General features: G+C 42.9%; 1 protein-coding gene across 2 annotated transcripts in view; it reads right to left on the bottom strand.

Moving 5' to 3' along the window:
• The window catches only part of LIPC (lipase C, hepatic type), a 64,168-nt gene extending 52,010 nt beyond the window's left edge, over positions 1 to 12,158 (bottom strand). Inside the window, exon 1 of one of the 2 annotated variants that reach the window (XM_085515667.1) lies at positions 11,956 to 12,158. The gene's annotated coding sequence lies outside the window, so the exon portion shown is untranslated. The remainder of the gene's footprint in view (positions 1 to 11,955) is intronic. The other variant, XM_085515668.1, reaches the window with a different exon arrangement.
• Between the last annotated feature and the right edge of the window lie 3,401 nt (positions 12,159 to 15,559).

The following is a 15,559-nucleotide window of genomic DNA, read 5'->3' as shown; positions in this document are numbered from 1 at the left end:
ACAACACTCTCCAGTCCAAGTATGACGCCGTCCAGTCTGAGTGCGGCACCCTTCAGGCCAAGCATGATGCCTTCCAATCCAACTGTGACACCCTCCAGTCCGAGCACAACACTCTTCAGTCTGTGCATAATGCCCTCCGGTCCGAGCATAACGCTCTTCAGACTGAGCACAATGCCCTTCGGACCGAGCACAACACTCTTCAGTCCGAGCATAACACTCTTCAGACCGAGCACAATGCCCTCCAGACCAAGCTCAACACTCTCCAGACTGAGCGCGATGCCCTCCGGTCCGAGCACGACGCTCTCCAGTCCGAGCACGGCGCCCTCCGGTCCGAGCATGACACTCTCCAGACTGAGCGCGATGCCCTCCGGTCCGAGCACGACACTCTCCAGTCCGAGCACAGCGCCCTCCGGTCCGAGCATGACACTCTCCAGACTGAGCGCGATGCCCTCCGGTCCGAGCACGACACTCTCCAGTCTGAACACAAAGACCTCCAGTCCAGGTACGACAATCTCCGGGCAGCGCGCAGCGCCCTCCTGTGTAAGCACAACGCTCTCCAGTCTGAGCACGAAGCCCTCCAGTCTAGTTATAACGTCCTCAGGGCAGAATGCGACACCCTCAAGTCTGAACCGTATGTACTCCAACTTAACCAACCACCGGGGGCACCAGATACAATGTTGGTTGCCCCTGTAAGAGGGCGAAAAACAAAACGAGTTTCAACTCAGATAGAGAAAATGCAGAAGGAGTTAGAAGAGCGGAGGGAGTTAGGAGAGCAGGACTCAGGAGAGCAGGGGGACTCAGGAGAGCAGGGGGACTCAGGAGGTCAGGGGGACTCAGGAGAGCAGGAGGAGTCAGAAGACCAGAGGAAGTCGGCGGAGCAGAGGTTGTTAGAGCAGTATAAGAAGATGTTAGAGGAGGAAAAGAAGTCAGAGGAGCAGAGAAAGTTAGGAGAGAGAAAGTTAGGAGAGAGGAAGAAGGAGGAAGGTCGCCTGGAGGAAATAACACAAGCGTCAGAGTCAGGGTCAGAGTCAGACGAGGAGCCAAAAGCTAAATTTTCTTTACGAGAATTTCTCGAGTCCAAACTTATAGATGGGGCAGCCTCATCAACACAGCTGCCAACATCAACACCTGGGACTCTTGATAGAGCAAAAGGTGAGCAAAGTATTACGACCATTATTGATCGATCTTTTAAACTGAGTGAAATTCGAGATCTGAGAAAGGATTTCACACGTCAGCCAAAAGAAAATATGGTCACTTGGTTACTTCGCTGCTGGGACAATGGTGCCAACAGTGCGTGGCTCGATGGCAGTGAAGCTCGCCAACTGGGTAGCATTTCCAGGGACTCACGTGTGGACAGAGGTATAGGCACATGCCAAAGTCGGTCCTACACCCTCTGGAAGCGGATGTTGATAGCGGTAAGAGATAGATTCCCCTTTAAACGGGACTTGGAGCCTGAGAAAAAGAAATGGACTGATATGGAGAAAGGTATCCAATTTTTGAGAGAAAGGGCTCTGGTGGAAATGCTCTACAGCCCCCAGTTCAATCGTAACAATCCAAACCAATTACATGATCCTGAAGCAGTCCACGTTCCACGACAAATGTGGCGTGACTTTACAAAGGCAGCTCCAGAAAAGCATGCCAGTGCACTTGCATTGGTATATGGCAAAGGGGAAAGAAAGCCCCCTGTAAATGAGCTAATTAGCAGACTTCAGGAGCTTGAATTATTTATAAGCGCTACAGAAGTTAAGCTTTATACTTCAGCCATTGTCCAAATGGGAAAAAAAATAGTGGAAAGGTTAGACAAAGTGGAGGAAACACAAAGTGATATTATTGACAAATTGGCTAATGTGCCTGATGTAGATGAATCCACGGTGGTACCAGATGATGGAAACCAGGATTTCCACGATCGCCTATTGAGAGAGCTAAACAACATGAGTTCCTCTCGACCTGTATCATCGAAAATCTCAACCATAAAAAAAAGACGTCCTCGTATTCAAGCAAATGACAACGATAAGACACCTCGTATTCAAGCAAACGACAATGATAAGACCATACGTTTTGCTTTGTTGTATTTCTTGAGTAATCATGGGGAGGATATAAAGAAGTGGTATAACTCATCCACTTCTGCACTTCAGGCACGAGTGAAAGAATTACAATCCAAAACAACCACCAAGGTGAACTCTTCCAAACGGGGGAAAGTTCCAGTTGCTGCAAGCCGCCGAGGTAAACAATAGAGGGGCCCTGCCCCCAGCCAGGGGGGGGAAAGGGACAATAGAGTATACTGGACTGTGTGGATTAAGTGGCCTGGCACATCTCGACCACAGAAATATAAAGCCTTGGTGGACACTGGTGCACAATGCACCCTAATGCCCTCAAGTCACCAAGGGACACAACCAATATATATCCATGGAGTGACTGGGGGTTCCCAAGAATTGACTATGTTGGAGGCCGAAATAAGCCTCACTGGTAAAAACTGGCAGAGACACCCTATTGTGACTGGTCCAGAGGCTCCATGTATACTGGGAATCGATTACCTTAGGATGGGATATTTCAAGGATCCCAAGGGGTATCGATGGGCCTTTGGGATAGCTGCTGTAAACACAAATGGTGTTAAGCAGCTGTCAACTTTACCTGGTCTGTCAGATGATCCTTCTGTTGTGGGGTTGCTCCAGGTAAAAGACCAAGAGGTACCAATTGCCACCAAAGTGGTTCACAGACGGCAGTACCGCACCAATAGGGACTCATTGCTCCCCATTCAAAAGCTAATTCGCCAATTAGAAAATCAGGGAGTGATTAGCAAAACGCACTCGCCTTTTAACAGCCCCATATGGCCAGTGCGTAAAACCAGTGGGGAATGGAGGCTGACGGTAGATTACCGTGGCCTGAATGAAGTCACACCTCCATTAAGTGCTGCTGTACCAGACATGCTAGAACTCCAGTATGAATTGGAGTCAAAAGAAGCTAGGTGGTATGCCACCATTGATATTGCTAATGCCTTCTTTTCCATCCCATTGGCTGCAAAATGTAGGCCACAGTTTGCTTTTACCTGGAGAGGTATTCAGTATACCTGGAACCGTTTACCCCAGGGGTGGAAGCACAGCCCAACAATTTGCCATGGATTAATCCAAGCTGTTTTGGAACAGGGTAATGCTCCTGAACACTTGCAGTACATTGATGACATTGTGGTGTGGGGCCATACAGCAGCAGAGGTTTTCAAGAAAGGGAAACAGATAATCCAAATTCTTTTGAAAGCTGGTTTTGCCATTAAGCGCAGCAAGGTGAAGGGGCCTGCCCAGGAAATCCAGTTCTTAGGCATAAAATGGCAAGATGGACGTCGTCACATCCCAGCAGATGTGATTGACAAAATCACTGCTATGTCTCCGCCCACAAATAAAACAGAGACCCAATCTTTTCTGGGAGTAGTGGGCTTTTGGAGAATGCATGTCCCAAACTACAGCCACATAGTGAGCCCTCTCTATCAGGTAACACGGAAGAAGAATAATTTCTCATGGGGTCCTGAGCAGCAGCAGGCTTTTGAGCAGATAAAACAAGAAATAGCCCGTGCCGTGGCCTTGGGGCCAGTACGGACGGGACAGGATGTGAAGAACATCCTCTACACTGCTGCTGGAGAGAAAGGTCCCACCTGGAGTTTGTGGCAAAGAGCCTCAGGAGAGACCCGAGGCCGACCCCTAGGATTTTGGAGTCGAGCATATAAAGGGTCTGAGGAGCGCTACACTCCGACTGAGAAGGAGATCTTAGCCGTGTATGAGGGGGTTCGGGCTGCTTCTGAAGTAGTTGGGACAGAGGTTCAGCTTCTTCTAGCACCTCGCTTGCCAGTAATAAACTGGATGTTTAAAGGACAGGTTCCCTCCACTCATCATGCTACTGATGCCACTTGGAGTAAGTGGATTTCATTAATTACTCAGCGAGCTCGAATGGGAAAACTCAGCCGTCCTGGAATTCTAGAAGTGATCATGGACTGGCCTGAGAGTAAAAAAATTGAAACACCACCTACAGAAGAGGTATCACGTGCTAAAGAGGCACCACCATACAATGAGCTACCAGAAAACGAAAAGAAATTTGCCCTATTCACAGACGGATCATGTCGTATTGTAGGGAAGCATCGCAGATGGAAAGCTGCTGTATGGAGCCCCACACGACAAGTTGCAGAGGCCACCGAAGGTAAAGGAGAATCAAGTCAATTCGCAGAGGTAAAGGCTGTTCAGCTGGCTTTAGATGTGGCTGAACGGGAGAGGTGGCCAATGCTTCATCTTTATACTGATTCATGGATGGTGGCAAATGCCTTATGGGGGTGGTTGCAACAGTGGGAAGATGATAATTGGCAACGAAAGGGTAAACCTGTTTGGGCTGCTGAACTGTGGAAAGACATTGCTGCCCGAATAAGGAACATTGTTGTAAAGGTGCGCCATGTAAATGCTCATGTGCCTAAAAGTAAGGCTACTGAAGAACATAAAAATAACCATCAGGTTGATCGAGCTGCCAAAATTGAGGTGGCTCAAATAGACTTGGACTGGCAGAACAAGGGTGAATTATTCCTAGCTCGGTGGGCCCATGAGACTTCAGGTCATCAAGGAAGGGATGCAACATATAAGTGGGCCAGAGACCGAGGGGTGGACTTAACTATGGACGCTATTGCTCAAGTTATTCATGATTGTGAAACATGCGCCATAATTAAACAAGCCAAGAGGATGAAACCTATTTGGGGGGAAGGGCGATGGCAAAAGTATAAATATGGAGAGGCATGGCAGGTTGATTATATCACCTTGCCACGATCTCGCAATGGTAAGCGTTATGTACTCACCATGGTGGAGGCAACCACTGGGTGGCTCGAAACATACGCAGTACCCCATGCTACCGCCCGAAACACCATATTAGGGTTGGAAAAGCAAATCCTGTGGCGGCATGGCACTCCGGAAAGAATTGAATCAGATAATGGGACCCATTTTAAAAATTCCCTTGTAACCACTTGGGCCAAAAATCATGGCATTGAGTGGATTTACCATATTCCCTATCATGCACCAGCTTCTGGTAAGATTGAACGATTCAATGGGTTATTGAAAACTATGTTGAAAGCAATGGGTGGCGGAACGTATAAAAATTGGGAGAACCATTTAGCAGAAGCCACCTGGTTGGTCAACACTCGAGGATCTAGTAATCGTAATGGTCCTAACCAATCCAGCTCCCTACGTACCGTGGAGGGAGATAAGGTTCCTGTAGTACACATAAAGAGTGTGTTGGGAAAAACAGTTTGGGTCCTTCCAGCGTCTGGAAAGGGCAAACCTCTCCGGGGTACTGTCTTTGCCCAGGGACCTGGGTGCACATGGTGGGTGATGGACAAAAATGGGAATGTCCAATGTGTACCGCAAGGGAATCTGATGTTGGGGGAGTGCAGCCAATGATTTTCCTGTAGATATATAGGTAGAGTCTCAGAAAATATTTCAATTAGGTACAGAATAGTTCAATTAGGTATAGGACTTAAGATAGAGTGGATTAATGTTAAGGAAACACTTTTCTCTATATACCTTAATTAGGCATTCTGTAAGCAAGTTTTCCATCTGGACTCTATATCCTGCACTGGCCATGCATGTGTAGAGCACACATGGAAAGAAGTATAAGTCAAAAGGAGATCTGCTGTGGTGGCTGGGAAAGGATGAGTGCACCTTGATGTGGGGGACGCCCTACCAGCGCTGCTTTTCCCCTCTACCGCTGACATGTTTTCCTTTTTCTGGCAGCAATGTCTTTCCACAGTTCAGCAGCCCAAACAGGTTTACCCTTTCGTTGCCAATTATCATCTTCCCACTGTTGCAACCACCCCCATAAGGCATTTGCCACCATCCATGAATCAGTATAAAGATGAAGCATTGGCCACCTCTCCCGTTCAGCCACATCTAAAGCCAGCTGAACAGCCTTTACCTCTGCGAATTGACTTGATTCTCCTTTACCTTCGGTGGCCTCTGCAACTTGTCGTGTGGGGCTCCATACAGCAGCTTTCCATCTGCGATGCTTCCCTACAATACGACATGATCCGTCTGTGAATAGGGCAAATTTCTTTTCGTTTTCTGGTAGCTCATTGTATGGTGGTGCCTCTTTAGCACGTGATACCTCTTCTGTAGGTGGTGTTTCAATTTTTTTACTCTCAGGCCAGTCCATGATCACTTCTAGAATTCCAGGACGGCTGAGTTTTCCCATTCGAGCTCGCTGAGTAATTAATGAAATCCACTTACTCCAAGTGGCATCAGTAGCATGATGAGTGGAGGGAACCTGTCCTTTAAACATCCAGTTTATTACTGGCAAGCGAGGTGCTAGAAGAAGCTGAACCTCTGTCCCAACTACTTCAGAAGCAGCCCGAACCCCCTCATACACGGCTAAGATCTCCTTCTCAGTCGGAGTGTAGCGCTCCTCAGACCCTTTATATGCTCGACTCCAAAATCCTAGGGGTCGGCCTCGGGTCTCTCCTGAGGCTCTTTGCCACAAACTCCAGGTGGGACCTTTCTCTCCAGCAGCAGTGTAGAGGATGTTCTTCACATCCTGTCCCGTCCGTACTGGCCCCAAGGCCACGGCACGGGCTATTTCTTGTTTTATCTGCTCAAAAGCCTGCTGCTGCTCAGGACCCCATGAGAAATTATTCTTCTTCCGTGTTACCTGATAGAGAGGGCTCACTATGTGGCTGTAGTTTGGGACATGCATTCTCCAAAAGCCCACTACTCCCAGAAAAGATTGGGTCTCTGTTTTATTTGTGGGCGGAGACATAGCAGTGATTTTGTCAATCACATCTGCTGGGATGTGACGACGTCCATCTTGCCATTTTATGCCTAAGAACTGGATTTCCTGGGCAGGCCCCTTCACCTTGCTGCGCTTAATGGCAAAACCAGCTTTCAAAAGAATTTGGATTATCTGTTTCCAGAAGCAGCCCGAACCCCCTCATACATAGTTTTGCCATTTTCTCAAAATTAATAAATAGTAAATTAGGTTATAGAGTTTTGTTCTCAACTTAGGGATTTGTATGGAATAAATATAGATTGTTGAGAAAAAAATAAGGTTGCTGATTATTCACAATTATACATATGAGTGTGTATGTATGTATAAATATAATGTAATGATGTAGAATAAGGGGTGGAATGTCATGGTTTAATAATTTTGTAATTTTTGCTATCAGTATTCCACATCATAACATCATATAAAGCATGAATAATTTTACTGAATCTGCAACTTATCAGAAGAAGACTACATCTCCCAGAGAACAACACGATAGGTCACGGGACCTGGACTCTATATTAACTCTGTCGCAGAACAGACTGACGTCTTTCGAGTTCTGGCGTTCAGGGGGTGTGTGGGAGCCTTCAGCCGTTCGCCTAGATTTACAGTAGGCCTCTCGGTTACGGGACTCATTCTCTCTCCTATTTTGCTTGATTCGTTAGCTCAATTTTCAATTATATTGTATTATATTGTGTTATCCTGTATTTCGATATAGTATTTAGTAAATAAGTGTGCCTCCTTAGATCGTTGCCGCTGTTTTCTTTTCCTAATTAATTTTTTTCCTTTCGGCCTAGGGCCCCTCCGGGGCCCACGGCCCCTGTCACGGGCGCAGGTGGATTTTTAGTTCAAACCGTGACACCGTGAATATAACTGATGCTCTTCTTTTAAGAAAGTAGTTTCTGGATTTTTACCCAGGTAAAGGGGTTGTGAGGAAGGAAGCCCACTCAAAGTCTGACTTGTAAAGCGTTGACCTCGTATCAACAGGCAGTTGAGCTGCAAAGGGGCAGTATCCAACTGCCTGCTGAGTTCATTCCCTGTGACTGAGCTCCACTTGTGATCCTTTCCTGGAACAGAGACTCTAAGAAAATAATTATCAGTCCCAGAAGAATGTAAATAAAATTCCTTAAAAAATTGGGGCTGTCAAAGGAGGAACTACTGCAATATATGCAGTAAATAAATGCATTAGGAGAGTATGAGCTGCTGTGGTTAGTACAATGCCTTCTGGGGAATAAGTTTCATTTTCTAATTTCTATGAAGTTCTGTTATGCTGTTTGAGTGACAGAAACTCAGATCTACAGGAAATGAAAAATTTCAGAAGAGAGTATTTTCATTTTCCTTGGGCAGACACTGATCACGTGAAGAAATATTCCTCCTCCTCCTCTTTGGCAATGGTGAATTGGAGGCCCTTTTAAAGATTCTGCTAATGTTGTTTCTGGTGAGCAAGTATTGGGGAATTCCCATGGTGAACTTTCTTGACTGCTATAGTGTAACAATATTAAGCTTAGTCAACACAAACATTCTATCTTTTAACTTCAACTACAAGCTCTTAACTGAAAAAGCACCCTTTGACAACACTTGGTGTTTGTTCAGTCAACCTTTGAAGAAACAAAGCGTGTTTGTTTTCTGTATAAATCAGGATCAGACTTAAATGCATGGGGCAATTTGCATGTTGAATTTGAAGTCAAGATTAGATATACAAGGGATTTTACAAGAAGTTGGTAAAACAGCTGGTAAAAAAAAAAATTAAAATAAAGGAATCAGTACAAAGCTAAAGTTTACTGCCAGTGCTATTCTGGCAGATCAAAGCTATGCTAATGTGATCTAGGGTTACTTGAATATTTTGCAGGCTCTCGTTGCCTCAGTGCATGTTTAAAGCATGCATATCACTCGCTTTTATAATAAAATAACTGAACAACCCTCTGTTTTGTATTGCCCTCTTGAGCTAGAAAGTCACTGAGAATTTAAGTCTCCCTTTGCTTACTCCAGATTCTTATGTTTGATTAAAGAAATATCTTGGTCATTTCTCATAACATGCAGTCCTTCTTCAATAACCTGATTGCTTCAAGGAAGGATATTTTTCACTTGGCTCATGAATTCATATCCTAGTTATTTCCCTGATCTTCTTTATATGATATGTACAGGAGGTTGGCTACATATTAATAGCTACTGCATGGCATGATGGAAAGTTTTGAAAAGGGATTTTGACTTTACAGATAGATGTGTAGAATCTCTGCAGCCCTCCTGAAAAATGTATTGTGCAGCTTTTTATTCTGTGTTCAGGAAGAGGTGTCTGTGTGTGTATAGTCTAAATATAATTATGGGTCAGGGTGTAAATGTTAGGCTCTGTGAACTCCATGACCAGACCTATCAATTATGTCAGTGGGAGATTACTGCCAAGATCAAATGTAGATTATAGGCCTGGCTAAGTCTGCAGTCATGCAGCTTTGCTGGTGTGGCAGTCTTGATATGCTACTCTAGCAAAGAGCATCTTACTAATGTGGATGCAGCAAGTGCCAGTCCCAGACAAGATTGTTAGTTTAAAACAAATTAAAGGTTTTCAGTGTACAAAGTACAATATAATTACTCATTTATTTTTTTTTTAAATTTTTTTTCCTATAATAGTGCATGGGTTTTGTAACTGAGGGAATGTACGTTACTGAATGTAGGCAGATGAAGCACAGCATGTTTGTTACACAAATAAAGTAGGAAAATACTGATTAAAAGAGGCTGAGACAAACCAGTCAGAGACATGCTGGCAGCAAAGTGACCAGCTCATCCATCATTCAAATGGAATGGAGAACTTAGGTCCCTGTAATTTGTGGACGTTTTAAACACTTGCATATTTTTACTCAAGTCTGAATGCTGTTAATTTTTGTCTCCTGGCCAAAATCCATATGGAGTAATTATTCTGTTTACTCCTTTCCTATATAATAGCAACAGCTTCAGTGGGAACAAATACATCCATAACTTGCTGACCTGAACTGCTCTTACATTGCTATGCAATATTAACTGTTGCTGTATTTCAAACTATGACTGGCTGCATTTCCATGGTAGATCAAATGACATCTGGGCAAAGTATGCACAACTTTTCCTTTGCTTAAAGTCATTTAGGACAAAAGATGCTGTTTATGCAAAAGCTATCATAAAAATCATTTTAGACCCCAAATATACCTATTCAAATTGTGGGAGAGCTATATGACAAAGGAAAAAAAAACATTCTTTCTAATCCATGAATGCTTACAGTGGCAGGAAGTGAAAGATTTTTACCCCAAGGTCTTGCTATCGTTAGCTTTTATCCCTGTGCTGAGAGTAGAAGCTCTGTCTGATCTTATCATGTAGCCTGAAAGCAGTAATTGTGCTGTAGAGCTGACTGTACTTTACTGGTCTTGCTGTACTTTGAGTTCAGCAAGTACAAAGCAGGGCTGGGCTCCCATTCAGCTATGTGCGACTCTTCTCTTCACTGCATTGCAGAGATACAATCGGGAAAAGTCAGTCTTTTGGGGTTTTTTTTGTTTTGCTTTTTTTCCCTCAGCACCAAAACTACTTCTAAAACATATTTTTAAATGCCCACAAGCCAGTTCAGCACTTGGCAAAACTGAGAAGACAGGACTTCCTCCAGAGAGCTGCCAAGGTCGTGACCCATTGGTGTAGTCCAATGGAACAGACAGTCTGTGTTACTGTAGAGCTCACCACCTCCTCAGGGCAACTGGTTGTACCATGTCTGTGTGAGTAGTACCACTGTGTTCTGCAGGATACTAAACAGAGACTGCCTGGGTGCAAATGTTGAGCAAAAGTAATACTGTGGAGGTTTGAGTTCTCTACTTTCTTTGCAGCTCAGTAAGTAGGTTTGCCATCTGCAGACTGCAGGTGATGTTTTGAGCAGTAGCCTTTGGCTGTACATTTGTAAAGAACAGCACAAACCTGTTGAGGAAGTGCAGTATTTAGAGATGAGCTAATCCATAATGCTTTAAAATCCATACACGTGCTTTGGAATAAAAGGGCTAACTTCAGTGCTGGTGTTTGTGCAGAACATGGTTATGACTGTTTCTCTACTGTCAGTTGCCATGTGACTGATAGGAAGTTCTTAAGGCCACAGTTCTCTTTTCCTAGTGTTGAAGTGTTTATACCACAAATGTTCAGTTCATTAGCTGTTATCTGAAATTATTGCTGGGCTATTACATATTGCTGTGATCTATTATTCATGTCACTAAGATGTAGTTGTGCTCTTTTGTTTTTTTTTTTCTCTCTCATGAAACAGTACTGAAGACATAGGGTTGCTAACAAACAGGAAAATATCCTTTTCCTCCAAAATCTCCAGTTAATCACTGGGAAAAAAATAAATCACACCTGCCATGCATCCAACCAGAGAATGCTGGTCATTGTGGATAGTCTTCCCATCCCTACCAGACCAAAAAATGCATTTGGAGGAATCAAAGTCATTTTAAATTCTGCTATGAGTAAGATGGGTTCATTTTTTCAGTAGAATTTTTTTTTACTATGAATAATTTGTTTGGCTTTATTTGTTAGTTACAGCACTGACCAATAGTACCGCATTTCCTACAGGCTTTCAGTACTTTTTGAAACCTTTTGTTCTGTTAAATGATTAGTTTTCCTATTTTTAACCTCTATTTTAGTCAATCTTGCTGATGGCAGGATGGTGTTAAATATTTAAAATTACAAAACATCTTTAGGATGGTGCCTTAATATCATTTACTTCTCTCTTATTTTTGGACGCTCTTACTCTGTATATCGTGGAAAGAACTTCATAAGAAAGCATAGAGATCTATTTATTAGTAAAAGGAACAGTGAGTACATTACAAACAATTTCAACACAATTAGAGATTCTCATTTTGATTTGCATTAGAATATAGACATTTAAATCACTTAGTAAAATTAACAAACCCTGAAATATATTGACCTGCAAATGAATCACTTGTTTTTGACATGAAGAACTGGATCTGGAAGTTAATTCTAATAGTAGGTTCCTAAATCTCTTACATTAACGAAGTAGTGTCTTCACAAACATTCTTAGTCACATGTGACAAGGAATCTTAGGTCCATGTTAATTCTTTATTCTAATCATTCTGCACAACAAGCTGCTCAGTAAGCTGACGACTCTGCCCAGAATTCAGATCAGCATGTATTTCTCATAAAAACAACAAAAAAAAAAGTGCTTACCCAACTTCGCCTTATTTGTTCCACTTTGTCATAAGTATTTTTTTTGTAAGATGAAAATTGAAATAAGACGTTAATGAGGAGTACCTCCTTAGGAACAGTGAATAGGGATCCCAGGCTAACATTTCTCAGATTGATGTCCTCTCCAACAGCAGGCACAACTGCCATATATTTGAGAGGCTGGTTTTGCAAAATTGGCATGTTCTTAGAAAATGTTTCTGAATAAGATAATTATATATTGCATTCACATGCCAAAACACACATCCACTGTAGGAGCGAGACACTTACATTTAGGCATCCGGTATGGGATCTCAGAATTGACTTTTTTAACTGTAAAAACACAGGGCTCTATTTTGAGCTAAATGCTGTTCTTTCTGTAAGACAACCATAACATTTGTGTACCCAAACTTGGCAGAACCAGTTTTCTCAAATTATAGCAAACTATCAGAGGCAGAAGACAGAAAAGATTTAGGCCCAGATCTTGGCCATTTATAAGTCAAAGGCCAATCTGTTGTTCCCATGAAAGAGACTGGTATTTTGTCTGTAACAGAATGACTTTGAAGCTCATTTTGAGGCAAAGTACAGGAATTGTGTGAGAGAGATCAGAGTTCCTGTTATGACCAAGGATGCATTAGCTGGTGTGCAAATAAAAATACGCACTGTAGTTTTCTATGTACTGGAGCTCATACAGCAAAACAAGTCCATGTAATGAGATGGGAATTTGGAAGGAAACAGAAACAAAAATGAAGCCCTAAAGTGGGATTTAATTGATTGGATTCAGTGGCAGATACAAGCATTTTTTTTGAGCAGTGGTTTTGTATGATACACAGAAACAGCTGGAGTATGCTTCGGTGCCTTAGCATCAATTGTGACTAAGAATACATAATTTTGTGGAACCTAATCAACCCAGTCTTGAGACAGAGAGGTTCTACCACATTAATTTATTTGCTTTCTTCAAGGATGAATTATCACAGCTGTAGCTGACATGAATGATACAGGGGATGTAATACAGAGTATGCTGAAAAAGAAGAGTGTGATTCTTTGCATTAGTGAGAATTGAACAGCAGGAGTAAAAGCATGTGATGGATAATGATCAATCTTTGAACAGGATACTGTGTAATGATTTTAAAAATGGGGTATTTCCTAAAGGATCCAAGAGAGACTCTCTTGTCCATCACCCATCTAACTATGGGATGGCAATATCAGTTTTAAAATAATCAGTTGCTTACTGAGGCAAAACTGAAGATGACTTGTGGAATACTATGAACGTATCCTACGTGATTTATGTTTCTAAGATAGTGAAGTTAAATGGTCAGTGAAGTCCAATGTACGCTAACTTAAATGAATATTCCTGTGTTCATGTAAATACATGTTGCATGTATTAAGAGCATGTATGCAGTAAAAGTGATCTAGAGGGTTTTAAGAATTCCAGTTACTTGGAAGAAAACACTTGAAATGAATCCTGTTGAGAGTCTGAGAGGAAAGAGGGCTTAGCTAAGTGTTAATGAAGAATATGTTTCCTATTTTAGGGAAATTATAGCAAAATGACACTTGGCTAAACAAGGACATTGCCCTTTGTTTGCTTTCCCAGGGGATTTTGCATTTTGGTTTATGTGAGGGAACTCACTGACGTTTAATCACAGTTCTGAAGACTTTGTTCCAGAACAAAATGTTCACCTCTTCAAATTGCAGGTCTGGCACATCAGTCTGTATGTCTCTTACATTCCCTTCCTTCCCTCCCCCCCCATTAAGAACCCAGTCAGTGACTTTATACTTGCAGAGCAGAGCGTGCTGAAGTCTCAATCTATGAGGTACTTTAGAACTACATCTTTAGCGAGAGTGAGCGTTCACTGAAGGTGAGAAGGAAATAATAAGTGAGGAGGGAGAAAAAACAGAAAAAACAAGCACAGGCCACAGGCACAGTTCTACCTCTCCAGGTAACATGACAAGGCAGGAAGCTCAGCTTTGTCGTTAAATGCATATCCATGGATTTTACTCCCCCCTGCACTGCCCTCGTGTGGCCTTAGTTTCAGATCAGAAGCCAAAAAAAAAAAAAAAGACACTACATGTTTTGGAGCAGATCGAAGCTGGTGGAATTAGATTTTGGGTCCAATTCAGATGCTTATTTCAGGGTTTTTTGACTAATACTACTAGTAGTTCTGGGCTAAAATTTCCCTCTGAAGGTTAGAATCTGTTACTTGAAGAGAATAGTGAAGTCTGATCCTCAACCCCTGTGCAATGAGAGCACGCATTGCTGGCTTCTCATTGCCAATTTCTTGCCCTGATTTAGTGTGTGCATTTATGTCTTCTGGTTGCTCTTGTGTGAAATGAATTGGTGGCTCCTGTACTATGCATAGGAGATAGGTGTTTATTTTGCTGAAATCAGTAACTCCAAGCAAATAGCAGGACTGGCACAATCAGATCTCAGTGAAACACTGAGCAGAGAGGTGAGAACTCTGTGGGTACCGGGACTGCTCCACTTTCAGTTGGGACTCCTGCATTAAGAAGTTAAAAATCCTCCTAACTACGGACAGTGCTGAATGCATCACTGACCTGTGGAAGAGTTTTGGTCTCTAACACTCACCTCCATGCACAGCTCTAATGTTTTGAGAAGCATGAAGAAAATTCCATGCTACTGGCAGGAGCAGAGTGTTTTTAGTGTTGCCCATCAGTCACTATAGGGTGATGATTTATTTTTTGTTGTGCCCACCCCCTGGTGATGTCTGCCACTTAGAGCTGGCTGTGTCTGTGTGTTGTGTTAAAGGATATTTCCTTCTTTTTAAAAGACAGAATTACTTGATTCTCAAAGTCACCTTCCTGCCTCGTGCTGTTTGCTGCACTGGACCAGATTTCTGCCAAGGTATGGATCACACTTGATGCAGATTGAGGGTTCGTTGACTAGGGTATAAGCAAATGTAATTCTGATAAGCCACTGGCTTACAGTGAATTGTGCCCTTTAAATATTTCTGCATCAGTGATTTTCTGGGCAGAGTCTTATTTTAACTGCTGGCTTAACTAATACAAAAATGCAGCATGGAGAAGGCAGTCAGCCAGAGCTCTGGGTTCTCTTCCTGGCTTGGCCACAGTCACACTCTGTTTTGCTGTCTGTCACATGGGAATAGCGATACTGAAATTCCCTTACATAGCTACAGTACACTTGGATAAGAATTAACTGTTATGACTGTAGATTTTGCAAGCCAAATTTTGAACTTTCCATGCACTGATGGATCATCATGTTACCACCATAAGCATATCTGGAGCAATAACTTAAGAAGTGGACAGTAGAAGGCTGTTCTCTCACCATCAAAATGTAACAGGAGGGACCAAATCTTGACAGCAGCAGGTCAGAGCAGCTGTTTCACGGTGGTGGGAGTTCACATGCATATGATCTGAAGAAAAACCTTAAGGGAACCAATAGATAAATGTCTGTAAAACTGAAATAGGGTGAGGCCAGTCAGGCCCCGTGTCCTTGGATGTTTCCTTGAACCCTTTCCTTCATGTCTGCGTGCCCTTTTTCTTCAGTTCAGACAGTCTTCTCCTTGGGCAAACAAAAATAATAGATACCTACTTTTAGTCTACAGGAACAACAAAGAAAACAGAACAAATG

This window comes from Coturnix japonica, chromosome 14, assembly GCF_054131305.1.
Source record: "Coturnix japonica strain WE chromosome 14, WE-NBRP24, whole genome shotgun sequence".
Taxonomy (NCBI): Eukaryota; Metazoa; Chordata; class Aves; order Galliformes; family Phasianidae; genus Coturnix; species Coturnix japonica.
Note: the sequence above shows the minus strand (reverse complement) of the source record. Positions and strands in the feature narration are given on the sequence as shown.